Genomic DNA, 26918 nt, shown 5'->3' with positions numbered 1-26918 from the left:
AACACGAGTCAAGGTCGATTCAAATAGGTCGCGAAGCTTCGGGCGAAAAGCGGTTCAGTACAGATTGTCACCGACATCAGCATGGGGGGTTATGGGAGCAGCGATTGAAGCGCGACTATGTTTGGAGGGAACAAACATTGGGAAAGAAAAACGCATTTTTTAAATTCGAACGAGACACAGTTAGATTCATTCAACGAAAATAAAATTCCTAGTTATTCTTATATATTCGTGACGAGTTAAGAAAATACAATTTTAATTTTATTACTATCAATAAATGCATTTCTTTTCAGCGCCCATCGCTACAGTTGACGCCAGTATCACTCGCAATGCAATGCACGTCTTGAAATGGGCAGAAAGGCGCACTCGTAAAGTTCACCTGTTGAAATACGCCCCCCTCACAGTTTGTGCTTTCTTGCTTGTCGAAGTTTGTCTGCATTTGGTGACGCGGGTAGCTTCATCGCTTCTTAATCTGTTCAGTTAAAAGGAGTGGGTTACGACCGCCAGATAATGGCGTAGTTGTTTTCGTGAGACTGCGCTGGCCGACGGGCTTGGCATCCGACCATAGGATCAGCACTCTACACCTAAAGCTTTCGTCGACCTCCAAAGAAAGTATGTTCTGTGCACGGATGCGATTTCGACAACCGTACGGCTGGCCTCTTCCTGCATCGCTTTCCACGCTGAAAGCTCGAAACACCCATGAAGTCGAATGGCGGGGCATTTGAATATATAGCTCCAAAGGAAGGACAACAAAACAAATTTCGCGCCTTCGAAAACAAAATGACGTCACTTCTGCTTTTAACGGACATGGCATCACATTATTTTTACTTCCGCCGGAAGTGTTCCCACCACATACAGATGGCGCTAAGCCCCATGAACCGCCCACGGACCGCCATGTTTTGAACGTATGGGCTCCTATGGAAGCTTCGCTACCAGGTATATTTACCTTGCACGAGTGTCACCGTGCAAAAATGTGTTTAACACGATGCGTCCTGTAGGTAGCCGAGGCAAAATAATCTGGAAATCCTTAACTTCCTCCGTCAAAAGCCTGTTGCCGCGGCTAACAGCCGCATATGCCGCTCCATTGGAGCCCATGATTCCGCGATCCGTTTAGCTCGGGAGCCGGAAGCAGAATCTCTGAGCTATAGCGGCCGATGATGGCGCTGAGGAGCAGGTTGCAACTTTTCAGCGCTTTGACATATCTGGGGATAAAACGATACGCTGTTCACTGCACATGTCAGGAAACAGCAGAAAAAAAAGCAATGCCGCCAGTTAGGTTCGAACTCACGACCCATGGTTTACGAGACCAGTGCTCTACCACTGAGCTATAGCGTCCGATGGGAGTGCTGAGGAGCAGGTTGCAACCTTTCAGCGCTTTAGCTTATCTGGCGAATAAATGATATGCTATTCACTGCCCATGTCAGGGAACAGCAGGAAAAAAACCAATGCCGCCAGTGAGGTTTGCACTTACGACCCCCTGGTGTACGAGACCAGTGCTCTACCACTGAGCTATACGACCGATGATGGCGCAGAGGAGCAGGTTGCAACTTTTTTAGCGCTTTCACTTATCTGGGGATAAAACGATACGCTGTTCACTGCACATGTCAGGAAACAGCAGAAAAAAAAAGCAATGCCACCAGTGAGGTTTGAACTCACGACCCCTGGTTTACGAGACCAGTGCTCTACCACTGAGCTATAGCGGCCGATGAGAGTGCTGAGGAGCAGGTTGCAACTTTTCAGCGCTTTCACTTATCTGGTGAATAAATGATATGCTATTCACTGCCCATGTCAGGGAACAGCAGGAAAAAAAACCAATGCCGCCAGTGAGGTTAGCACTTACGACCCCCTGGTGTACGAGACCAGTGCTCTACCACTGAGCTATACGGCCGATGATGGCGCGGAGGAGCAGGTTGCAACTTTTTTAGCGCTTTCACTTATCTGGGGATAAAACGATACGCTGTTCACTGCACATGTCAGGAAACAGCAGAAAAAAAAGCAATGCCGCCAGTTAGGTTTGAACTCACGACCCATGGTTTACGAGACCAGTGCTCTACCACTGAGCTATAGCGTCCGATGGGAGTGCTGAGGAGCAGGTTGCAACCTTTCAGCGCTTTAGCTTATCTGGCGAATAAATGATATGCTATTCACTGCCCATGTCAGGGAACAGCAGGAAAAAAACCAATGCCGCCAGTGAGGTTTGCACTTACGACCCCCTGGTGTACGAGACCAGTGCTCTACCACTGAGCTATACGGCCGATGATGGCGCGGAGGAGCAGGTTGCAACTTTTTTAGCGCTTTCACTTATCTGGGGATAAAACGATACGCTGTTCACTGCACATGTCAGGGAACAGCAGGAAAAAAACCAATGCCGCCAGTGAGGTTTGCACTTACGACCCCCTGGTGTACGAGACCAGTGCTCTACCACTGAGCTATACGGCCGATGATGGCGCTGAGGAGCAGGTTGCAACTTTTTTAGCGCTTTCACTTATCTGGGGATAAAACGATACGCTGTTCACTGCACATGTCAGGAAACAGCAGAAAAAAAAAGCAATGCCACCAGTGAGGTTTGCACTCACGACCCCTGGTTTACGAGACCAGGGGTCGTGAGCAGCGCTTTCACTTATGTGGAGATAAACTGATACGCCATTCACTGCAGATGTCAGCTGAGAACGGGCAGAAGAAAAGGCTATGCCGCCAGGGACGATTAAACTCACGACCGCTGGTTTACAAGAACAGTGATGTACCAGTGAGCTACAGCATTTTTTGTTGTTGCTGCCGACTTTGCCATTATAAGCATTCAATACGCAAAAGATAAAACGTGTCAGCAAGATTTTTGCTGGCATGACATATTAACATTTTTTTTCAGTGCTGCCAATTTATCAATCATGTCTGTCCATGTTGGAGTGCCCGATGGACACCCCCGAACCGAACTGCAGCCTCAATGAAGTGATCGCGCTTCGACATCATCATTGTTGAAGCGCATTCTAGTTTACCGCAGACTGTGGAAGCCTGGGAACATTATAGCGTGATACGGTAAACCCTCTACTTCTATCGGTAAGAATCTTATTCCCTGTGGATCTAAATGCAACTCTTTATTTAACGTCCTTTGAAGCAGATGCCAGAAAGAAATGGGATTCAAGCAATCTAAAAACGCATGCTCTGTCGTTTCAGGTTTCTTACATAAGAAGCAATTAATTGACCACGGGACAAAGATTCCTTTGTTATGCATTCATTTTCTAACTGATGGTGTATTAGTGTCTAGTTTAAAAAGTGAGTGAGTGAGTGAGTGAGTGAGTGAGTGAGTGAGTGAGTGAGTGAGTGAGTGAGTGAGTGAGTGAGTGAGTGAGTGAGTGAGTGAGTGAGTGAGTGAGTGAGTGAGTGAGTGAGTGAGTGAGTGAGTGAAGAAACTTTGTTATGAATGCCTGCAGAACGGTTAGCCTTCCCCTGTTAGGGAGGCGTTACCGTGACGCGTCCATGACGTCTTCGCGGCGTGTGGCGCCTCTACTTCGGCCGTGGCCGCACTACTCCCTTTGGTCGACCGCGCCTGCCCCTCTCTTGGGGTGGCAGCCTCCCTCCGGTTTCGGTCGGTCGTTGCCTTTCGAGGGCCGCCGAGATCTGCTGGACGGCTTGGGCTTGGACATCTTGGTCATAGCACCTCGTTGCGGCCTCGAGCCGCGGTGGGATCGTTGTTATCGTTGCAGCTTCGTGCGGATTCTTAGCACAGTCCCAAAGGATGTGAGCTGCAGTGGCTCTTTCCTTTCGGCACACACCAACACAGATCACTTTCATAAACACTTAGACACACGTGCCTCATCAGCACCGGGGTGAATAACGACCCCGTTTGAAGTTGTCGATATAAAACCGCCTCCTTGCGGGTCAAGCCTGGCTGAGGTGGCGGCGTAGTCCTTCGCTCTAGTCCGTACCATTTCACAATTTCGTTGTAGGAAGTCATTTTGTCCTTGGCTTCCCACCACCACGACGGGTCGACCGTAGTAGCAGCGGCAGGGTTGGTTAGTCCTCGCGCCGCCGCGTTCGCCGCCTCGCTGTGGTTTATGTTGCCGCGATCCGACACATCACTGCCCATGTGGGCCGGAAACTACTTTATCACCACACAACGACTTTCACGCGCGAGATCGACCACACGCAACACACGCGCGGCTTCACCACACACCCTTGCTCTGGCGTAATTTCGCACTGCCGTCCTAGAATCACAGAGCACAGTCGTGCACTCGGGGTCGGCGATGGCCAGGGCAATGGCCACCTCCTCGGCTCGATGCGCCCCTCGAGTCCGCACACTTTAAAGAAAAAAGTTTTACCGAAGAGTGTACTGGCATTCTTTTAACCCTTTCGAGGACATCTACTGGGCCTCCACGGTGTGAAAGACGGTAAATCGGTACAGGGAGCATAGTGTCTGTCTATTAGGTCCTTTTACAATTTTTTCCTAGTAACAGTGGCGAGATACTGCACTCAAAACCACACCTTTAACGGCATCGTGCATTGATTCACACGAACACACAACGATTCCTGGAAGGTGACGGCTTAAAAGCACTTGAATGCCTGTGTGAAGGCATTCAAGGCACGTGTGAAGGCATTCAGACAGACAGACAGACAGACAGACAGACAGACAGACAGACAGACAGACAGACAGACAGACAGACAGACAGACAGACAGACAGACAGACAGACAGACAGACAGACAGACAGACAGACAGACAGACAGACAGACAGACAGAGAGATAGATAGATAGATAGATAGATAGATAGATAGATAGATAGATAGATAGATAGATAGATAGATAGATAGATAGATAGATAGATAGATAGATAGATAGATAGATAGATAGCAGGACTCTTTGAGGAATTATCGGGCATTGTTTGGGATATCATTGGCCTTAGTGAGGTTAAAAGAAATGGTGAGGCTTATGCAGTGCTGATAGATGGCCACGTCCTCTGCTATAGAGGACTACCAGGTAAGAAGAATTTCGAAATAGGATTCCTAATCCATAAGTATATAGGGGCAACATCGACGAATTCTGCAGCATTAATGAGAGAGCACTAATCGTATTAAAGCTGAATATAAGGTATAGAACAAAGGCAGCAAAAAACTACGTTCGAACCTCCAGTCACGATGGCAAAGAAATATAAGTTTTATGAAGAGTTTGAATTAGCGGTGCGAAAAATGCAAACTCAGTATACACGCGCCGTGGTTGCGCAGTGGTTATGGTGTTGGGCTGCTGAGCACGAGGTCGCGAGATCGAATCTCGGCCACGGCGGCCGTGTTTCGATGGGGGCGAAAACACCCGAGTATTTAGATTTAGGTGCACGTTAAAGAACCCCAGGTGGTCGAAATTTCCGGAGTCCTCCGCGGCGTGCCTCATAATCAGAAGGTGGTTTTGGTAGGTAAAGCCCCATAATTGAATTTTTTAAACTCATTATACGGTAGTCATAGGCGACTTCAATACAAAAGTGGGGAAAAACAGGCTAGTGAACAAGCAATTGGCAACTACGGCGTGGATTCTAGGAACACTCGAGGAGAGATTTTAGTAGAATTCGGGGAAAGAAAAAAAGCTGCGAATGATCAACACATTCTTCAGGAAGCGTTGGAACAAAAAGTGGACCAGGAAAAGCCCTAATGTTGAAACAAGAACTGATATTGATTTCATAATTTCTGCCGATCCCGCCATAGTGCAGGATGTAGAAGTGTTAGGTAGGGTAAAGGGCAGTGATAATAGGTTAGTGAGGGCTAGGATTCACCTCAATTTGAAGAGAGAAAGAGTAAAATTGGTCAAAAAGAAACAGGCTAACCTAGACGCAGTAAGAGTAAAAGCAGACCAATTCAGGTTGGCACTTGCAAACAAATATGCAGCCTTAGAATAGAGAGATGAAGATGGCACAGAGGCAATTAATGAATGAAACCGTAACTAGGCTGGTTTCAGAAGCAGCAATTGACGTGGGAGGTAAGGCACCAAGGCAACCAGTAGGTAAGCTCTCCCAAGTGAAAAAAGACCTAATAAAGAAACGACAAAGAATGAAAGTGTCCAACTCAAGAGATCAGATAGAATTCGCAGAACTGTCAAAACTAATCAACAAGGTGAAAATAAGGGATATCAGAAATTAAAACTTGAGAGACTGAGGAAGCAGTAAAAGATGGACGCAGCCTGAAATCAGTGAGAAGGAAACTTGGCATCGGACAAACCAAGATGCATGCACTGAAAGATAAGCAGGGTAATATCATCAGCAATCTCGAAGATATAATAAAAACGTTACGTCTTGGGCGAGTTGGTTGTACATGGTTCTTGAGAGAGCTGTGCGCCCAAAAGTCTCTAAAGAACCATATAGTAAAAGCTGCAGAAGGATTCTATACTGACCTGTACAGTGCCAAAAAACAGCCACGATACTTCCATTCGAAGTAGTAATAACAGGTTACAGAGGCTTCTTCTATAACTAGCGATGAAGTTGGAAGGGCCTTGCAAGACATGAAACAGGGAGAAGCAGCAATAGAAGATGGGCTACCAGTCGATTTAATCAAGGATGGAGGAGACATAATGCTTGAAAATCTAGCGGCCCTTTATGCGAACTGTCTGTCGACTTCAAGGACCCCAGAGAAATGGAAGAATGCCAACATTATACTAATCCACAAAAAGGGAGACGTTAAAGAATTGAAAAATTATAGGCCCATCAGCTTACTTCCAGTATTATATAAAATATTCACCGAGATAATCTCCAATAGAATAAGGGCAATAATGGACTTTAGTCAGTCAAGAGAACAGGCAGGTTTCAGGAAAGGACACTCTACAATGGATCAAATCCATGTCATAAACATCCATATCATCAATCAGGCAATCGAGAAATCAGCAGAGTACAATCAGCCTCTATATATGGCTTTCATAGACTACGAAAAAGTATTTGATTCAGTCAAGATAATAGCAGTCATAGAGGTATTGCGTAATCAAGGAGTACAGGACGGTTACGTAAATCTCTTGGAAAGTATCTACAAAGATTCCACAGCTACCTTAATTCTCCACGAGTAAGAAGATACCTATAAAGAAAGGGATCAGACAAGGAGACACAATCTCTCCAATGCTATTCACTGCGTGCTTGGAAGGAGTATTCAAGCTATTAAACTGGGAAGGCTTAGGAGTAAGAATCAATGGCGGATATCTCATCAACTTTCGGTTTGCAGATGACACTGTCTTGTTCAGCAGCACTGGATACGAGTTACAACAAATGATTGAGGACCTTAACAGCGAGAGTGCAATCGTAGGGTTGAAGATTAATATGCAGAAGACAAAGATGATGACCAATAGCCTGGCAAGGGAACAAGAGTTCAAGATCGCCAGTCAGCTTCTAGAGTCTGTGAAGGAATACGTTTGCCTAGGTCAATTACTCAGAGGGGACCCTGATCATGAGAAGGAAATTTACCGAAGAATAAAAATGGGCTGGAGCGTATTCGGCAGACATTGCCAGGTCTTGACTGGAAGCTTATCATTATCATTAAAAATAAAGGTGTACAATCGATGCAATCTACCGGTGCTCACATATGGGGCAGAAACTTGGAGACTGACAAAGAAGCTCGAAAACAAGCGAAGGACAGCGCAAAGAGCGATGGAACGAAGAATGTTAGGCGTAACGTTAAGAAACAGGAAGAGAGCGGTGTGTATCAGAGAGCAAACAGGGATGGCCGATATTCTAATTACATTAAGAGAAAGAAATGGAGCTGGGCAGGTCATGTAATGCGTAGGTCAGATAACTGGTGGACCATGAAGGTTACAGAATGGATGCCAAGAGAAGGGCAGCGCAGTCGAGGACAACAGAAGACTCGGTGGGGTGATGAAATTTAAAAATTCGCAGGTGCTAGCTGGAATCGGTTGGTGCAGGACAGGGGTAATGGAGATCGCAGGGAGAGGCCTTCGTCCTGCAGCGGACATAAGATAGGATGATGATGATTGTGATGCTGCTGCTGCTGATGATGATGATAGCTCGACAGATAGATAGATAGATAGATAGATAGATAGATAGATAGATAGATAGATAGATAGATAGATAGATAGATAGATAGATAGATAGTGCCTGAAGTAGGCAAAGAATGCCTACTTCAGGCACCACCAGGGACACCAGGAGATCTTTAACGGCCCCCAATGCACGGGACACGGACGTTTTTGCATTTCGCCCCCATCGAAATGCGGCCGTCGCGGCCGTTTCGCGACCTCGTGCTTAGCAGCGCAACGCCATAGCCGCAAAGCCACCTCGGTGGGTAAGAGCTCCGCTAATGTAAAATAATCGTATAGCTGATGTGTCGTGGCCTGCCTGCCTCAACTTACCCATAAACAGGCAGACACCACTGACCTAAAATTCGCATAGGGCTGCAGCTATTATAGCCTGCAGTTTTGTGGAGTTGCAAATAACATGTCCAGCCCTGATCTGGGCCCGACATGGGCCTGGCCCCGACCAGGGCCCGAAGCTCCTATAGGCTCAAGCCCGGCCCGGGCCTGAGTCAAAAATTGCTTACCCGGGCCGTGCCCAGCCTTTCGGGTTCAATATGCAGTGCTTGTGAGGTTAACGCCGTGAAGCAACAACCGCTAAATCGATATCATTGAATTTCGTTGCTAAGCCAATTATCCTTCTCTATCTTACTTTGTTGCTAAAAGACTGAACTAATATGAACCGAGCTGTTAGAAGCAGTTTTGATTTGTAGGCCCAATTTATTCTCTCTCTCTCTCTCTCTCTCTCTCTCTCTCTCTATATATATATATATATATATATATATATATATATATATATATATATATATATATATATATATATATATATATATATCGCGTTTCTTTAGCTGCACCAATTTTTTAAGTTAGAAAAATATTAATCACGATGATGCAATGTGTACCGATTGGCGGCCTCTAGATACGGAGCAATTGCCGCACTTACCTGCGTAATTTGCTAAGTTACGGTAATTAACTGTCTAATTATCAACAATAGGTGGCTGCAGCAAATGAGTACTTTGGGGCCCGTCCTCTACACTACCTATCCCGACGATCAAATTTTGAATAGAGGATTTCATGTGGGAGCTACGCGAACAATTAGTTCCCCCTGGCCACTGGCGGGCTCCTTGAAACCGAAACTGGCTGGAAAAGGAGCGTCGGTGTCGTCGAATGCGCCGACCCCCCGGGTTTCGTCACGTCTCCGAGGTCTCCACCGGTCTGGCCCCGCGATCAGCTTGCGTTATCTCTTTGCTGTCTGCGGCATTGGCCTAGCGCTTCAATGCCGACAGTCCGCCAAATTTACTTCGCCATTCACTTGGGCGCCACGTCTCCACTTCCACCAACGATATGCCGTTTCAGGGGCCCAACGGAATGACGAAGTAAATTTGGCGGACTGTCGGCATTGAAGCGCTAGGCCAACGCCTCAGACAGCAAAGAGATAACGCAAGCTGCTCGCGGGGCCGGACCGGTGGTGATATCGGAGACGTGACGAAACCCGGGGGGTCGGCGACATCGACGACACAGACGCTCCTTTTCTAGCCAGTTTCGGTTTCAAGGAGCCCGCCAGGGGGAACTAATTGTTCGCGTAGCTCTCACATGAAATCCGCTATTCAACATTTGATCGTTGGGATAGGTAGTGTAGAGGACGGGCCCCAAAGTACTCATTTGCTGTATCCACCTATTGTTGATCATTAGACAGTTAATTACCGTAACTTAGCTAATTACGCAAGTCAGTGCGGCAATCGCTCTGTATCTATAGTCTGCCGGTCCGTACACGTGTATGGTAAACATAACGTTACCGTAATTTATATTTACGCCCCATATATATATATATATATATATATATACACAAATGCCGCACTTCTCAATAATTGAAGCACAAAGCTGGCAGCGCCGTAAGTATGCATAAAAAGCGTCACAATCCCTCAGAATTATTTTCTAACATAGCCTAAAAAGTCCACAAATAGGTTGATGTATTTAGTTCACAGCTTGCGTGAAAGCTTACGTTACCTTGTTATACATGAGTTTGGCAAAAGTCCTACTGACAAATAAATTATTGCTGTATTACAGAATGTTGTGTAACATATCGATCTTTTCTGCCTGATATATCATATTTATCAATGCTCATTTACATAGTTGTACGCTTGATGCTTAAAAACCCCTATATTTCCCACTTTTCGGCAAATATTACAAGAAAATTGATAACGTATAAAGAAGTTTACTGTGCGTAGCCAGGAAATTTTAACATTTCATTTTGAATGCCACATACGGCCGGCATCAAAATAAACTCCGTGGACGCTGAATGAGGTGCCTTAATTTGCAAGTGCAGGTCTACGTGTCTGTAAAAAATAAGCCTTTTTTTTTGCACTGTCTAGTATTATCATCAGACGAAACGTGTCAATACTTGCGCCTTTACTGGCTTCCCACATTCTGGAACAGTTCAACTTATTGCAGTGGCATCGAAATTCCATTGGAATCCACGAAGGAACCTGCGCGTGTGGCGACGCATGAAAGGAATGTAACGGCGATACGATTACAGCGTATTCCTGCAATATGTTCACCAATGCTATAAATATTGGAACTTTGTAGCGTTAAGAAAAAAAAAAAGGAAAAAAAAAGTTGACTGCCGCCAGTGAGGTTTGAACTCACGACCCCTGGTTTACGAGACCAGTGCTCTACCACTGAGCTATAGCGGCGCTGGTTTCGCCGGAGTTAAAAGGCCGTCACATTCTGCTTCTCTCCTTCTTCGCTTCTACGTATAATTTTCTTCGTTGTCTTGTCGTTTTTCTTGCAAACAGTCGCTCCTACTTGTGCTGGGTAGTCTGCGATACGTTTCTCTCGGTTAGATCGCTACTTCCAACACTTTTCGTAGAATTATCGGTACGATATGAGTGCGCGCGTTTGTGTACCGCTGATTTCTGCTCTTTGGGTGCTTGAGAGGTAGCGAACGTGCACATGTGCCTCCGCGATACACGAAATCCCACTCAGCACCTGTTACCTCGTAGGTGTGTTCGTAAGCAAATCCAATCACATCTCACCGGAGCGAAACGCTTTGGCTTTCCACAGTTCTTGGTTCGTCTCGAGCAACGACAATAACTTCGGTGAACGTTTCCGACATCGACGCACGCATTGCATATCACCGCCGATTGATGCATTTTCTGTTGTCATGTAGCTTACTCAAATTTGAAAGGCATCCTATGCACCACAGTGTGCTTATCTTATTTCGTCCCTTAACTCTCGCACTAAATATGGCTCGAGCATCTTATTTGTGGTCACTTTACAGGAAACTTCACGAATAGCAATAAGTAGCAGCAGAGCGACGTGAACGCACAGTTGCAAAACTGTTTCTTGCTTTCAGGTCTCTTTTGTCGGTTTCGTCGGATAGACTAGCGACGAGAAACTCTACCGTCTCTACGTTCCGCCCTTTGCACAATTATCTGTTTCTCCATCCTATGATGTCATTTAATCCGATAAAAACAATATTTTGTTTCGACAACGTCTCGGCCTTTATAAAGAAAATGAGATGGGAGGGGGAAAAAAAGGAAACACGGTACCAAATTACGGAAGCGTGCAGGGAACAAGGAAGAGAAACGCTAATTGCCAGGCGGAAAGAAGAAAATAATATACTGACGCTTGCAGAAGAGGCGAGTGTTTTTGAAAATGACGCGAGCTCGAAGAAATAAAATAAAAGGTAAGACGTCGTTAACATAAACAAAACAATAAAAATGTGTCGGTAGCGACCTTTGCGCCACAAAATTTGCGGCGGCCATCCGAAGAAGCTCGCCGCGAGTCGTCGTCTGCTGTTGGGCACACAGTGCGGCCAATACAACGTTTCGCATCGGAGCCGCGTGTGCGCGCGGGGCGCCGGCTTGGAGCCAGTGTTTTTCGACCGGCAGCCGGCTGTTCTCCGCGTTGTCACTGTGTGGACCCTTGCTTTCTTCAACGCGTGCTGCGCATTCGCCGCAGGACAGCGCAAGTGGCGTCTTTGAAACAAAGTGCGCTAGCTGCCCCGTATGTTGTCACTGCGTCTGTTTTTATTCTCAGTGGTGTTTTCCGACGCGCGTTGTGCTGGAGCAGCGGCGCTGCGAAACAGGATACCAGGTCTGGAACGTCATTGTTCCGAGCTCTCTTTTTTCCTAAAGATAGGCGATCCCCGCTCGCTCTGTGGTGCCTGCATCGCATGACCCTCTCCCCGCTGGAATTCGGGAGATAAGAAGTCATTTGGGAACCGTCTCTCTCTCCACCGCCGGCAGCATTCGTTTGCTCGCTATCAGTTTCACGGAGACGTGGATGCGAGGTCTGCCTGGCCAAAGGCATTCGCCGCCAGGTGAGTGGCTCAATTTTTTAGGTTGCCGCATTTTAAAGCCGGCATTTATATGCATTCGCGGACGAATATGCCGCAGCAATAAAAAATAAAGAAGCAATAAAGGATGTTAGCTAGTTCACATGTTCCCTCGTGAGGAAACGCACTCTGTATATCTCATTAATTTTGTCGCAAACAAAACAAACAAAAAAGAAAAAAATGTCAGCACTTTGCCAAACCGTAACCTCAGTGGCCCATCTGGGTACACCTTGCGTTGTTGCAACTTGCATTACATATTTTTCTTTAAAAATGGGCCAGAAAGATCCCATCGTTATGCTTACGTAGTCAAAAAGAAATGTCAAGAGTTTCTTAAATGCCAACGCACTTTCAAATGATTAGATGACCACATTGGTGTCCGGTGATTTAGTCAGTTTGATTAAGAAATGCAAGTTTTGACGCTGCCAAATAACTGTGTTGTCACTGGTTTGCTAAGCTTAAGACACTGACACCTGCCCATCCTTTACCCTGACGTGGGCGCCGCGGTGCGGTCATGAGAGCGTATATCTTTTGTTTCGCTCCTGGCTCGCCGTCTGCTTTCTGGCATATTCTCCAGGCGTAGACATCTACGTCAGCGAGCAGCGGAAAGCAGATGCCATCCATCTCGGCGCATACGTGCCTCTGTACAATGGCCCGAACGTATCTGTTGGTTTACTTATTTCTTTCTGGAGCTTTACAGCCACCCGATCGCTGTCATTCTTCGCGTGCAGCTCATTGTTCTTTCTCCTCCGCTTCGGCCTTCCTTCTGTCCTTTGCGCGCCTCGGCAAGTCTCTCTGTACATTTTTTTTTTTTATTATTCCTGCGTCTATTGCGTTTTTGGTTTTCCGCAGCTCGAGGGAGAAAAAAAAAAAGGAAATGGCATTACGGGCACTTTCCCTTGTTCTGTTTCACGCGGCGTAAAGTTTTTAGAAAAGCCTCTCAGACGGCAAACACGTCACTCGCCAACCTGTCGAACGTCGCTCAACGTCCCCCGTTTTCAGAGTGCTTGTCACTCATCTCCCGCCAGACTTTTGACTGGGTGAAGGCGAAAGCTAATGCGCGGGGCCGACTGCATGCACGCCGACCTCCGTGGCGACAAACTGCGCAGTTTCGCCCGCGTTTATGCTACGCTGCCTTCACCCGCGAGAAAGTCACTTTGCAGCTGCTTTCTCTCTCTCTCTTTCTCTGTATTTTTTTTTTCTCCAAACGATAGCCTTCGTCGATTTTAAGGACGACCGTCAGGATTCACAGCGCATTGGCGCCAACACGAACAGACACCCGTTGGTGCATCCTGCGCCGTCAGCTGCGTGTTTCAGCCGGCAGATTTCTGGCAAATCGAAAAACCCCGCTGCAGCATGCAGCTGATAACTCACGCGTTCACCTGTACGATCCTTTCAATGGCTCGCGAAACTCCCTGTGAAGTTTCATGTGCAGATAGCGGATATATTCCGCCAGCGGTTCTGCGTCGGCCCTAGAACGGGTACCAAGCAACCCCTCCAGCTGGCTTGAGTCGAGGTAATTTGTTTTTTTTTTTCAGAAAATTGCCTTGTTTGATAAGTAGATCGTCCCTTGGCTGTCGAATAAAATAGCTGTGTTACGTAACTTTATATATAATAGGCACCACGCTTCGTCTTACTTTCCGTCATACATTGCTCACTGAAAACTTTAATGAACTACTCAAAAACATCAACACAACCAGTGCCTTTACACTATATAAGGACGCGCAGTGACGTGCGTTGGAAATTACCGGCCTCTCCAGGCGAACGTAATGGTTATTATAAGCGCTCATTACATCCATATTGTCACAGTGTGGCGTCCAACAAGGAGGAGCGTTATGTTTATTTGATGCAGGCGACTCTAGCCTCGCAAGTGATGTTCTTTTACTGCATTTATTGGTGTTGAATTATTTTATGTCTCAATTCTTAGCAGTATTGTTCTTATGATTCCTAAATTTGTCTTTCTTTTATTAAGTTTCAGAGCCCATGCTCAGATATGCAAACTTATTTTTCATACAAGCCTAATAAAAACACTCGAAGCCACCTGCTTCTTGGCCAGTCACCCGTAGTACGCCTGTGGGCCTGTGTTTGGACACAAGAACAAGATTCGGCAGTTGCTCCGGCTGCCCCAGCGCCGCATTTATGCAGCGCTTAGGAAACGAAGTGCGTCATTCAAAGCGTCATCGTTCAAAGTGCCGCGCGAGACGGGCGAGCAAGACGACGCGCTCAGCTAGGCGGGACGGGACGCAAGCCTGCGAGCCGTCGTGGCACGTGGCCTAGCCAGCCGGCCCGTGCACTGCGCAGTGTAATGGCGCACAATGCCGCACTGAGCGATGTCCTGGTGCTGGGCGTAGGCCGCGGGCTCGACTCCCCGCTGCGGCTGCCGCATTTCGATGGAGCGGAATGCAACAACGAGCTCGTGTGTTTACATTTAGGTGCGCATTTAGGAACTCCGTTTGGTCAAAAATAATTCGGAGAGCTCCACTGCGCGTCTCTGATAGCCCCAATGTTGCTTTGGGACGTGAAACCCAATGAATGAATGAATGAATGAATGAATGAATGAATGAATGAATGAATGAATGAATGAACCAACTTTCTTGAGTTAATTACGTCCCGTTGTATTTTAAGCCACATGCGGCATTTTCGCATAGTTTTGGATAGCAGTTTAGTGCAACGTTAAAAACGTTTGGAAGAAGACCCTCGCACGTTACGTTCTCCGAAGCGGTGGCAACGTTTCTATGAGCGCGAAGTGGCAGCGTGTTCCCCTTCTTTTCGACATGCTATGTGGAATTACTGGAACGCATTCGAGCACTTTCTTGTGTGAGTAAAACGAGTCCTTGTTTGTGTAATTACATCCCTTGAATATTGTGTCGAAAAGGGTGAATATTTTTTTACAACTCTTGAGGAAAATGTTCGAAGTGCTCCCCATATTTCAGCAGCTCTGAAGGATCTTCCGGCGCGTCTATTTAGCTTGCCTTTTCTGATGGTTCTGGCGAAAACCAATCTGCATTTTCGGGATTTATGGTCCGCACAAGATGGGCGGTGATTACTGACTCGAGGGCGACGAAGGCTATACGGCAAATCCGTTCGTATCGTTTTGTCTATCTTAGAGCGCTTTCATCACAAGCACTGCAGGGTCGTTATGAATAGTGGTTCTCGTCAAGCAACAGCGGCAGAACTACCGCTGTTAAGTTACAGGAAATAGCAGAATTTTTCGTCTTCAGTGTTTGCAATAATTACCCGATATCAGAAGGCGTCCAACATGTCATCCATCCTGACACGCCTTTCAGCCGTCTTAAAGAAAATAAAGTAAAGTACAGCAGTTGGGGATATTGCTCTATAATTCATAGCCGTTCGCTTAGCTGCCTCGTTAGCGAATCAGGGCTGTCGATACAACGTCTTCCCCCTTCCCCCACCTTTTTTTCGTTTTTGCTTTCCTTACTCGTGAATCCAGGGAGCGCCTTCATGTATAATCTCTGCATAAATTGTTGCTCATGCAGAAGTAGTAGCAGATTAGCGCATCACTTTAAACGAGAGTACCTGATCGTGCGCGAAAGTAGTCTCGGAAGTCTTTCAACGTCACATTCGCATTACCGCGTGCCAGTTCGTATTCGCGATATAGCGTGCAAGACGCGCCTTGTAACCATTACACCCCTCCGACATGTAGAGTCAGGTCAATGACTCGAGAATCTCGTTTCTGCCCTGTCATCAACAGTCTAGAGGGCACCGACGCACATGAATAATTAAAGGGACTGTTGGAGCATCGCCTTTTCCTTTTCCTACTTCATAGCGCTGTAATTTGCATGTTGTTCTCATTCGAAAAAAATAAATAAGAAAGACAGCGCTGTCATTGCGGAAATCGTGCACTGAACGACAGCATTATAAGTCGTGAAACTACAGGTAATAAAGTTTGTACCCGCGTTACTTCCAATACTGTCGCAGCACAAGATACACAAAGAATCATTCGATAACTGTCTGTAGGTTTGTTGCACTTATAATACACTGCTCAGCTAAAACGATTGCCTAAGAAAACCTGACCGTGAGATTCTGGGGCCCGTGGCGGAGCGGAAACGGTGCTAAGAAATGTATGAAATCACTATTCGCCAGGGACCGGTTCGAATGCTGAGGAGATCGATGCGGTTTCACGTATATATCAGTTTGCGTCATTCGCCGCCATTACGTAAGGCACACGGAGCGACGCGTCCTCGTCATCACCTTGGTCGGGTTACGTGCACGCCCAATTTCAGCAGGTCGTAGTTTCGGTGTAGGAGCACCTCACCTATGGATTGCATGTCCCAACTCCGTTCCCAGGCCGTGATTTCCATCGCACGTGATTTAATTCCGACCACCTCTTCGCGTGCTCTTTACCGGATGTTGGTTTCCACTTCGGCGGCGCGACCATCGAACCGGATTGATTGCTTCATTTCACGCACGCATCCTATTCGCTCACGAGGGTGTGGCTGTCGATCTGCATTTGGGAACTATCACACGAGGCAATAGTTTGCCACTTACATTCATGGCTATGCCTGAAAGCTATATAAGTCACAATCCTTTTCGTTACCGAGTGCTGTTATACGTTGGACGGCCGCCTTCCATAATAATATGTCAAACTTTACGAATGGCTGGCGTCTGCTCTTGTGAACGATTCGAGCGCAAGAACTTCTGCGACTACGCGCTGGACACACTGGGTGGTCCTTTCCGTCTTGGTCCAGTTAGCGCGGTTAGCTCTCCCACTCGCTGTTACCTGCTTGCTAGCGGTGACGTAAGTTCCGTTAAAGCCTTCGGTAGGAACTCGGGGAGGCGCTTCGCCAAGAGAACGCTCCCGCGGTTTAGTAATAGTACGTATCACCGGCGGCTCAATCTCGTACTAACGTATATCTCGTCCATGGATGCTCAAGTCTTCACCCGTGGGGATTTCTTTCGGGCGCACAGCGCGTGCATGGGTTGGCTGGCCTTGGCCTTCGAGCGCCACCCTCCCGAATGTTGCATTCACGATGGACGCTGAGAAAGTAGCGCGAGGGGGCAAGAGACGACGAGGCGGCGAAATCCCCCCGCCCCGCCCGCGTACGTGCGTTCCCACCGCGGGGCGACGCGCCAGCTGTCCCGGGGCTCGGCGTGCAGGCCGCTGCCGAGGAGGGCAGCGAACCTGCAGGCCGGGCTCGGCATCGAGGTAGCGCGCGGTGAGAATGGGTCGGGCAGCGAGTTTAAAGCGCGGCCCGCGGTTGCCCTTGGCTGGCAGCCCCTGCGATGAAAGCAGGCGAACGGGCTGTGGTGGAAGGCAGCTCGAGCCCCAGTGGTGCTCACGGAAGGAGGTGCGGGAGTGTGCCACCAGCCTGTGGGAAATGCCTGCGGGAAGACGGAGCGCTTCTTGAGAGGCCACGGAGCCGGGTTTGAACGAGGGTCGTTGTGGGGCGGGGGATGCTGCTTGCTTCTTTCATAGGCCCTTCCACGCCCGCCCCCGTCTTCACCGCCATGTCCTGTTGTTGTTGCCATTTCTTTTCGTGCCGACTGCCGAACCTCTGCCGCCATGCTCCTCAATAACTGGGTCTCCGTCTGTTCACGACCACTTGTTCAGCCGTCGTGTCGGTCGGAGACTCGGCGAGTGTTGTGTCTCGACCTTGCTCTTTGTGTGGTCTTGTCGTGCCGAATAACTCGTGAAGTCTGCCTGAATCTCCTCTATGCTTGGCAGCGCTACGGCATGCCGATTGCTGGGATCCACCTCTCCGAGAGGGCGCGTTCGATTTTTGGCTCAATTAAGCTTTCTTATGCATTGCGCCCTTTCAGACCTGGGTGTGAGTCGCGCACTAATATTACGAGCAATAAATACTTGGTAACTACTAGTTTGCGGAACCTATCTATGGCAACAGCTTTTCCACTTAGTGGCAAGTCGTAGAGTGTTTCTGGTGCGTGTGGATTCACATAATTTGCCAGGCTATATTTTCAAGGCTAACTACTACTCCGTGTCCTCCGGTGCTATACGGATGTCTATGTCCTTTACCTATTTCCTTTGCAAGCACACTTAAAGATCATTTGTGACTGTGTTCACATATCCAAAAGATGTCCAACATATAGTTAGTTATTCATACGCGACAGGACGCCCGTAACAAAAATTAGCCATGTTTTCCCTTTCTACTCGCTTATCTTTTTGGTGTTTTATGTATGTGTCGTTTAACATTGACCAAGTCGCCTTCCTTTTAGAATATAGAATATAAAATATATCGGCAAGAGACAGTAGAATAATTTTAGAATGCCTCCGCGGGACCGGAATGAATAGCTGTCTTCGTTATACCGAGTGTTCTTTTTAGAAGGTGCAAATCATAAAAAAAAAGATGCCTCTAGCAGATAGCACAATCCTAAGATGAGGCGGCGGCCATTACTTCTACGAGGAACTAAACTGTCTAATTAAATAACTACCATAACTACGCTAACTAACTTTCTATTTAATTCTTTTACGGCACATATTTAAATGCACGACTTATATCCGGTGAATTCGCAAGGCGTATCCACTTGGAACAAATTCTCTGGACTGCACCATTTTCGAGATATTAATTTTTAAAGCGCCCGCCGAAATGCATTGGTATTCCAGTTACTTCTTTTACGAAAACGCTGTGTTATGCTTCGACGCGCAAAGGTAACTGGAACGTCAATGCATTTCGTCGGACACTTTGAAAATTAATGTCTCGAATGGTGCAGCCTAGAGAATTCATTCCAAGTGGATACGCCTCGAGAACTCCCCGGCTATAATTCCTAGATTTAAATATGTGCCGTAAATAGTTAATTAAAAAGTTAACTAGTGTAATTATAATAATTATTTAATCAAGCATCTTTATTTCTCGTAGAACTAATGACCGCCTTCTGGAATAATTTATATCAAGGTTTAGAATTGTGCTATCTTCCAGAGGCAACCTCTAAAAATTTCGGACCGCCTAAACTAAAAAAAAAAAAAACACCCGGTATTTCTCCGTTCTCACGTCAGTTGTACTCGAACGAAAAGTTGAAGAGCCGTTACATTTATAGCTCTCTTGCAGCAGCTGTCACGTCGTTTAATTACGTCCTGTAACAGCTGCGGTCTGCGACCCAGTTACGGTTGCCAATTACGAGAACTTAACATCGCCTCCGTTGTAGGGTGTAAGACTGATCTCGTAGCCCTGTGTGTCTATGACATCCACTGTGCGTATATCGTTCCATTTCTCATGTCATTCCCATTTGGGGCAGCATGCTAGTCGTGTCCCCAGGCGAAGCTAGCCAAGATTCATTAAAGAGCTCCTCTCCATATTTTTTCCCCTCTCACGCTGAATTCCGGCCGCGGCGTCGTGAGACCGTGGCTGTGACGCCCGCTGCCACCGGTCAGCAGTGAGGACGTTCGCCTTTTCATTCGAAGCATTCTTTGGCTCTTTCCAGAGCACTTTGAGGTACATGGTAGGTTCCTGTCTCGCATTGTCTCATAAAAAAAAAGAAAACCGAAACATTAGTGTTAGATGGTGGGATCGAACCTCTGACGCCGAACCCAGCAACCCGATGCTCAAACCGTTAGCCCACTGTCCCCTTTATTTCCTTCTTTGACAAGTACAACACAAAAGTGGGTGCACTTAAATCATGCCTGCAACCACTGGTTCCGCTTGCATATGTCAGTGTACTCCTTGAGCGCGACCAAATTGTCAAACATTCAGGCGGGTCTGGCAGGGCTCGGTGAGGGCCTGTTCGTGCGTGAATGCACGCGCGCGTCTCGTTTGTGCCAACGCCGACTGCTCTTTGAGGCGAGTGTCTCGCGTCACACACCGCGAGCTAGAGCGCGCGCGCGCGCGCTAGTATCCACTCTGCCACAGAATGGACTCTCCCTTAGTTGCGTCATGAGCGGGAGCATGTCAGTTGGTCCCATGCTTGGCTCGTGGGAGCTAACGCTTTCAGGTGGTCTGCTACACTGAATCGCCATCCGGTTCTGCCCAGGTCGTAACGAAACGGGTTGTAGTGTTAATTTCCTGCCGACGGAGAAAAAAAGAAAGAAAGAAAGAAAGAAAGAAAGAAAGAAAGAAAGAAAGAAAGAAAGAAAGAAAGGCTTTCGTAACGCCGTCGTCGTCGTATTGCTTACGTGGTCACACAAAGGCTCGTGTCAAACAAACAACTGCTTGCTTTACACATGGGGTGCCTCGATAGCGTCGCTTGCGCTTTTATCGAGGCACCCTACTTTGCATATAAACACGTTGGTCCATCTGGTAACTCTTCGAAGAACCGCAAATGATGCTGTATAGCTGGCTATCTGTAAAATGCTCCGTATAACATCGGTACCCACAGTGCATTCTATCTTTTACGTTTTTAGCGCGCGAAAAGGGACGAGAGACAGAAGTACGACGCGGATACAGCGCTAAGCGGTACACATATATATACATATATGTGTGTACCGTTCATTAAAACTTCTTTCTGGGCGAGTTGGCGCGTACTTGTTACTTTGTGGATGCATGTGTTAGCTCTGTAACAATGTTCGAACCACATATGCGTACCGCTTCGTAGAATAAAAAAAACATTTGTTGGAAGTTAGCGCTGTGTCGGCGTCGTACTTCTATCACTCGTCCCTTTTCGGGCGCTAAAAACGTAAAAGTTATGGAATACGAACATGCCCAAACTTACGCTCTTTCAAGTTATATCCTATCTGTATAATTCTTATAAAGGTTTAAACGCGTGTGGAAGAGTTCCGCCGCCGCGCCACAGCTGTTGCAAACAGCCGTAGATAGGAGGTCTCACCGTAGCGACTATTTGCACGTGAACTCATACGTCAGCTCGCTCATCAAATACAGTTCGATTATTCTTCCTTTTCCTCACATTGCATCTATAATTCACCTGGCTAGTAGGGATAGTCTAACGCTGGAGAATCTCTTTCTTGAGGCGCTAAGGCTCCGTATAGCTCGACCGGTAGTGCCCTTGCAGCTATTTTTCTAGCAGGTGCCTACGGGCACCTGTGTTCATGTAGTACGTTCCTTCTACTGCTGCCGTAAATTCTCCACAACAATCTGTCTTTTTGTGAGGCCTAGCGTTCGCTTGAACGTATGAACAGGGTCTCCTGTGCGGATGCCAGCTGTTCTAGAACAGTTTTTAAACATGAAAAAAAAAGTGAATTGTAGTTGGCACCAAGATTCGAACTAGTATGTACGAGATGGATGCGTAACCATTGGACCATCTGTGCGCTTTCTTCATTGTTAATTGTACTCAGTATGGCGTAGACCGCAGTATACTATATGTCACCATGCACGGAAGTAGAAAAAGCGAACTGCAGTAGTAAAGCCTGGAACCCTTCCAGCTTTGGTTCTGTTCAAAGGAACCTTGTATTGCATATCGCTCCACTCTATTCTGCTCCGTATACGGAGCAGAATAGAGTGGAGAATAGAGTGGAGAATAGAATAGAGTGAATATATATATCAAGGTTTTTAATTATCCGCAAGTCTTGAAAGTGTGCTCCCCTAGGCTGCTCATTTATCGCTTCCTCGTGAAAATGCCCAACAGGTAAGAACACAATAAGTATTCGAGGCATATCGGTGTATACTCTGTGTTCTTACATTCCTCCTTTTTCGAACAAGATAACCGATGAGCCACTTTTATTTAAAGGTGCGTTCGCACCCGCACGCAGTTATAAGCCTCATGGATACTGCCCTTTGCTAAGCTGCTCTAAGACCACGCCGTTCCGGACTTGCAGGGCTCGTTCGGCTCATTAAAGTTTCTCTTTTCCAAGTATCTCGTACGTTACTTAGAATCTGTGGACCGGGTCGCTTGAGAAAGCTGCCAATAGACAACGCTCTGCGGTGCGTGACGCACTTTTGGAAGGCGCCGCGCTTTCGCGAGTGGCCGGCACCGCACGTAGTTTGGCGGATAAGCAGAAACAAGGGCTCTCGCACACGCAGAGTGTTTTCCCCGAGCCTTGCGCGGAGCCGCACCGTGACTGCAAAGCGTGCGCGGCGGTTCTCTGCGGTCGCCCGCCCCGCAGCCCTCCCTCCAGCTATTCGCGACTGCTCGTCGTGTCCTCAGTTTCGTGCAACGCGCCCGAAAGCAGTCCATGTAGCCAACACACGGTGGGTCTGTCGGCGGCGCCGGAAGGTAAGAACGCTGGACCTGCGACTTACCCCTGACTCAGTCTTCAAGCCATACTTGCGCGATCTTGACTCGGAACTCAGTTTCTGAGTTGCGAATTTGGATGGAACTATACTTTCACGATCTGAAGGGGGCGAATTCCATGTCTTCTTTTCGTAGATTGCCTCACTGGCCGGCGGCTACCGGCCGAATGTTTCCTCTCTGCTGAATTCTTGAACTGCTTTCGTACAGAAAGGACCCTTTAAATTCAATTAACGCGAACATACCGGGAGCTTTCCTAACGCTACTCTGCACTTTTTTTCTGTCTGCGTGCTCATGTCTGTGCGCATATCTCTCTTGTATTATCGTATACATGCTCCTTTTTTCTTTTCTTTTTATTTCTTTCTCCTTTTTTTCCCCCGAGACAGCAGTTAACTGCATGTCCTAGGCCGTGTTTGCTCTGTTCGTTCGCTCCGTTACGCCATCGTCCGGCCGGCAGTCTTTATCCATACCATCGTCATTTCACTTCATGCACATTCATCACCGAGTGGCATAGATGAACAAAACTTTGCTTAACGCCTTCAATAAAGAGTCAAACTTATGCCACTGCGGCAATGTGCAGCTTAGAGCCGTATGCACTGATCAATGAGCCATCAGGCCATATTTGCCACCGGCGGATCGCGTGGAGTTCGTAACGTCCGCGATTCAGACTCTCATCGAGACTGCAGCTGGTGGCGACTGTGCATGTATTTTGCAACCAAGAACAGAGTGTGCTCACGTAGATTGACTGGTGCGTGGTATGTAGTGATCGCTCGCAAGTAGGGCTTCTGCGCAGCAGGCATTCGTAGCGTTTCGCTCGCCAAGACAACTGAAGTGTCGTCGTCATGACGCCGCCCTGTTGTGTCGTAGACGTCGTCATGCCTCCATCGTAGTCATCATCGTGTGCCATCATGGCACCGCCCTTGTCGCTGTATATAGTTGGTATCTTCACAGGGTTCGGGACGTTTGCAGGAAAGTGGGTGCGAAGGGAGAAGCCACTGCGACCCAGAGAAGCAAATGCTCTCACAGCAAAAGAATTCAGCTCTGTAGGAATCGCTGAAGTGTGATTATTTTTATTTCGACATTGGAGGCGCGTTCGTGCCGTCAGCGCCTCCGTCACCGTGGTTATGTTGCTGTCACGATGTCGACGGCGCATGCGCATGGCCTGTGAGGGGGGGGTATAGAAGGTCTTGGGAGACACGAGAGACGCGCGGTGCGTTTTGCTGCAAGAACAACGAAGCCAAATGGGCGCACCGTCAAGCTCCGCTCGCATCGACTCTGCAGCGCAGCATGCGTTCATGCTTTCTGCTGCTGGCGTGAGCATTGTGCGCAGAAGCACCAAACGTTCCTGCCATGCAGTTGCCTGCGTGCCACACTGCGGTGCGCACACAGTGGACCCTCAGCGGAGCGGACAGTTCAATTTCAAGTTACGGACGCCGACGGTTTTCATCGGTCTCATCATGTGCACCGAGGTGCGACGCCTGCAACACGGCTGGCTGCCATCCTCATCGTCAAGCGCTCATCAAGCGCTATATAGTCATCAGCTCCGAGCACACTCTTCCTTCATATCTATTTCAATTTTCTCTCCTTGTGGCCCTTTCCCCCACTGCTGATTGAGGTTCTTTGGCGCTGAGCCGTGCGTCGTCAATGGCTGCAGAATACATTGCCAACTCTTCCTCTTCTCACCAATTAAGAACCGTGCACTTCTCTCTCAGCCGCGCGCTACAGACAGCTAGGGTGCGGTCAGCAGGCTTTCCTTTTCTCTGTCAGTCTAATCATCGCGCTAACGTTGGTATCTGCCGGGGCATTGTTTCTGATGCGCAGCACCGGTTGGCTCGCGCGCTGTCGCCCCCGCGTATTGTTAGCGCACCGTTCGAACAAAGACTTCGAGAGCAACGGTACCCGCCGTAGTTGCCTAGTGGCTATGGTGCTTGGCTGCTAAGCACGAGGTCGCGGGATAGAATCCCGGCTACGGCGGCCGCATTTCGATGGGCCGAAATGCGAAAACACCCGTGTACCTAGATTTAGGTGCACGTTAAAGAAGCCCACGTGGTCCAAATTTCCGGAGTCCCCCACTGCGGCGTACCTCATAATCAGAAAGTGGTTTTGGCACGTAAAACCCTATATCTTATTTTTTTTTTTAGAGTAACGGTAAACCTTGCTCTCGCTTTCAGTATTTCGCCTTTCGGGCTAAATTGCCAACTTTTGTCTCGCACATACTCGTTCCTCGGCTTCCATAGTTCGAAAACAAGCACGCCCAAACCCATGAGCAAAAGTACGCGGATCACGGGGTCGCTGAAAAAGCTGTGTTCCTAAGTGAGGTGCAAGAACTGAAATTGAAGAGTTTCCCTGGAAAGCTCGTATGATGCCAAGTTGGGACTGTCGACCTTAATGTCAAGTTGCATTCAAAGGCAGAGAATAGAAATTTGGAGGACGCTTAAGCTTCGCCTTTAAAAGTGGAACCCGATAGCATTCAAAGATGCCTGACTACTTTTCACGCTTCCCAGCGACTTAGCTTATGTAACCGTAATGTTTTCCGCGAAACGCTGGCGGCGAACGCTAAGCACGAAGGCGAGCTTTCCGGTAGAAACGCGGCCTCTTGCCTGGGCTGATCTACAGTTATTGTTTCGCACTTTTAATATTTCAGTAAGAAGATCTAACATAGAAGGTATGCGCTGTCGGTATTTTTCTTGTTTTTCATGACATTATTCGGAAACTCCAGCGCATGCTATCAGCGTTGTTGACAGGAAGGGTAACAAGAGAACGGCAGCTAGCATATTAACAAGAGAAATTGATACAGCCGAAGAAACAGCAATCGCCCTGGCCATCTCAACCTGCGGGGATGGAGCAATAACACTCACTGATTCACCAGTGGCTTGCCGAAATTTCCAGAAAGGGCGACTCTGCAGGCAAGCCTTACATAGCCTCACAACCATAGCAACGGAGCACCTACCAGATATATACATCGTTTGCACTGCGGGCCACGAGTCTCTGCTGGGGAATGAGGCAGCCGACGTCTGTGCCCGAGCTCACGTTCACCGGACTTTCTCACAGGACGCGCTAAGGGGGAAGGATGTAGTACGGAAAAAATACACCGATATTTTGCAACAATACAGGCTAGACAGAAGAACTTGCCCGCCACTTCACCCCAGCCTAACTAGGGAAGAAGCAGTGACGCTTAGGAAATTGCAAAGGAATGCCTACGACCACGGTATCTTGTTGCACCAAATTTCACCATCTGAGCACTCGCACATCTGCAAGTACTGTGATGTCCCAGACACTCTATGTCATATGGTATGGCGATGTGTAAGAAAACATGGCATAGTAGACATCCAAGCACTAACTGAGGAGCAGTGGGAGGCCAAGCTAACAGACTCGGACGTGAAGAAACAGCGCAGCCTGACCGAACGGGCACGGGAGATGGCCATAGCCCGCAGCTACTTGGAATAAAGGAGGCCGCCCACATAGGGCGCACACTCCGCTTGCTCAGAATAAGTTTATTCTCTCTCTCACGACATTTGTTTTCGGGCTGGCATTCTCAAAATTCCGAGTAATAACTTTGTAAAGAACGAAAGACTATAAACATGAACAACTTTGGTGATAGAAGAGCGGTTTTTCGCGAAAAGACGGCCGACGCCGGACATTCTGCGACACGGGGCCGCCAGCGCGTTAAAATCGGCCTCATCGCGGAATCCGTGGTACTTTTGAGCTAGTACGAACGCATGCACGCACGCTGCCGACCAGAGCGGAAGCGCGACGGCCCGCCTTCCATTACACTGCATCGAGTGAAGCTCCGGCAGAAAGACCAGGGAAATCGGAGACTGCGCTTGCGGCCGTCGACGGCCGAGTACGGGCACGTTTTCGTGCCCCCTTCCGCTCCTCATGGGAACGGCGGGTATCGCTTTCGGGTTGGCTTTTGGCCGATCGGTTGCTGCGGCGGCACCGGGCCGGTGTTTGCCCGCGTCGTGCCATACGAGAGCCGCGGAAGAGGCGGAGATGGCCGGGCGGCACTGCTGCCCGGTCTGACTCAGCGGCGCAGATTCCTTGCCGCCGCGATCGGCGCGAAAGCGGAGCCGTGCGTCTCTCCGGGCTGATGCGTGACAGCTGCTGCGCGCCAGTGCTTGCATGCCTCGCGCTGTCGCCCGGCCCTTCTCGCGTGCTGTTCTTGTGGGGTTCTTTCCCTCCCACTTCTCTGTTGCTTATTTCGCGTGTCCGGCCAGGGTTAGCCGAAGGCTGAAGCGGACACCGACATGTTCTACGTGATGCGCGTCGACCTTGTTGCCTCGACTCGCTGCACGCGCTACTTTTACCGTGTCGCTTTGTGTTTCCTTTCGTTAGGGGGCGGAAGAGACGGACGCGACTCGGTGTTTTGTCCTGGCCGAACCCAAGGCCGTCTTTCTTTTCAGCGCCGGCATCCCATGCGCTCACACTCGAGAGTATACTTGCGTCTCAGTTGCGCGTGTGTTGGGACTCTGAACTATTGCCGGTCCCTCGACCCAATCACTTCGTAA

The 26918-nt window shown here is 48.3% G+C and overlaps 1 protein-coding gene and 4 non-coding genes across 9 annotated transcripts in view; 1 reads left to right on the top strand and 4 right to left on the bottom strand.

Moving 5' to 3' along the window:
- LOC142578823 (uncharacterized) overlaps positions 1-26918 on the top strand; it is a 524047-nt gene that overhangs the window by 340853 nt on the left and 156276 nt on the right. For 2 of the 5 annotated variants that reach the window (XM_075688438.1, XM_075688434.1), the window contains exon 1: positions 11784-12303. The exons of 1 other annotated variant lie outside the window; for it this stretch is intronic. The gene's annotated coding sequence lies outside the window, so the exon portion shown is untranslated. Of the gene's footprint in view, positions 1-11783; positions 12304-13600; positions 13832-22243; positions 22396-26918 lie in introns of those variants that run through there. 2 more of the 5 variants (XM_075688437.1, XM_075688435.1) reach the window with 2 other exon arrangements.
- TRNAT-CGU (transfer RNA threonine (anticodon CGU)) lies at positions 1261-1332 on the bottom strand. The gene has a single exon. It is a non-coding gene; the product is annotated as a tRNA-Thr (tRNA).
- TRNAT-CGU (transfer RNA threonine (anticodon CGU)) lies at positions 1629-1700 on the bottom strand. Its single transcript has one exon. It is a non-coding gene; the product is annotated as a tRNA-Thr (tRNA).
- On the bottom strand, positions 1997-2068 carry TRNAT-CGU (transfer RNA threonine (anticodon CGU)). The gene has a single exon. It is a non-coding gene; the product is annotated as a tRNA-Thr (tRNA).
- TRNAT-CGU (transfer RNA threonine (anticodon CGU)) lies at positions 10601-10672 on the bottom strand. Its single transcript has one exon. It is a non-coding gene; the product is annotated as a tRNA-Thr (tRNA).

The sequence above is a fragment of the Dermacentor variabilis genome, chromosome 4, assembly GCF_050947875.1.
Source record: "Dermacentor variabilis isolate Ectoservices chromosome 4, ASM5094787v1, whole genome shotgun sequence".
Taxonomy (NCBI): Eukaryota; Metazoa; Arthropoda; class Arachnida; order Ixodida; family Ixodidae; genus Dermacentor; species Dermacentor variabilis.
This window is presented reverse-complemented; position numbering and strand designations above follow the sequence as displayed.